The sequence below is a fragment of the Anastrepha obliqua genome, unplaced genomic scaffold, assembly GCF_027943255.1.
Source record: "Anastrepha obliqua isolate idAnaObli1 unplaced genomic scaffold, idAnaObli1_1.0 ptg000284l, whole genome shotgun sequence".
NCBI classification, from domain to species: domain Eukaryota; kingdom Metazoa; phylum Arthropoda; class Insecta; order Diptera; family Tephritidae; genus Anastrepha; species Anastrepha obliqua.
In genome coordinates this window covers 50001-51220 of record NW_026562307.1, presented here as the reverse complement: position 1 = coordinate 51220, position 1220 = coordinate 50001, and the positions used below count along the sequence as shown (strand labels likewise).

At 20.5% G+C, this 1220-nt stretch overlaps 1 pseudogene; it reads right to left on the bottom strand.

The window, feature by feature from the left end:
• Nucleotides 1–506: 506 nt before the first annotated feature.
• Nucleotides 507–687, bottom strand: LOC129252616 (5.8S ribosomal RNA; annotated as a pseudogene).
• Between the last annotated feature and the right edge of the window lie 533 nt (nt 688–1220).

Below are 1220 nucleotides of genomic sequence, written 5' to 3'. Positions count from 1 at the left end.
TTTCTTTTCCTCCCCTCATTAATATGCTTAAATTCAGGGGGTAATCCCATATGAGTTGAGGTTGTTTTAATATTCTTTTTTATCTTCTCACAATTTAATAAAAAAATTATATCATCTTTTCATCTCTATTTTTCTTTTCTCCTTTTATATATTGTAAATATATAAAAATAATAATAATGTAAAATGAGGCAATCCTAGAATAAAAAATTTAATTTTTATGCTAGACATTCCTCCTTTTAATTACATATATAAATTATTATTTTATATATATATATAAATAATATGAAAATTTTTTGTAAAGAATACTTAGATTCAATATTTTCATCATTTCATTTTATTTGAGAGGATTTTTTTTTTAAAGAATATATAATAAATAAAATTCATTATATATCTTTATTTTTTTTTGCTATTAATATTATGAATTATTTAAAATCCAATAATATACACATTTGCTTAAATTCAATTATTTTTATAAAAGAATAAGCAACTTATTTAGCATAGTCTTACAACCCTCAACCATATGTAGTCCAAGCAGTACTTTAAAATTGAATTTAATGTACATAACAGCATGGACTGCGATATGCGTTCAAAATGTCGATGTTCATGTGTCCTGCAGTTCACACGATGACGCACAGTTTGCTGCGTTCTTCATCGACCCATGAGCCAAGTGATCCACCGCTTAGAGTATTTTTTTATTTATTTTTATTTATAACAAATGTCAATTTTTTTTTGCATATATTAATTGAAAGAGTAAAATTAAATAATATTAATAATATATAAATTGATTTTCTTTCAATAATATATATCAAATATATTTAACTCTAAACATTTTTATTAAGTTGCGAATGTCTTAGTTCAACAATAATACAGTGGTGGTATTTATTATGATTCAATTATTTTGTATTTTTTTAATCATTTTATGTATATATAATAATATAATAAATATATACCACTTTTGTTATTGTGAACAAATTAACTTATCATTCAATCAAATGAATAATAAGTACAACTTTTTATTTTCATGTTTAAAGGTTTTTAAAAGAAAAAATAAGAAAAAACATTACAAAATGTACCATCATATATTATATTTAATATGATATAATTGATGGATCACAAATTGAATGAAAAAAGAATAAAAAGAATTATGGATTCAAAATAATTATATAAATTTTTTTTTTTTTCTTTTTTTTTTTTTTTTTTTTTTTTTCTTTTTGTTCGTT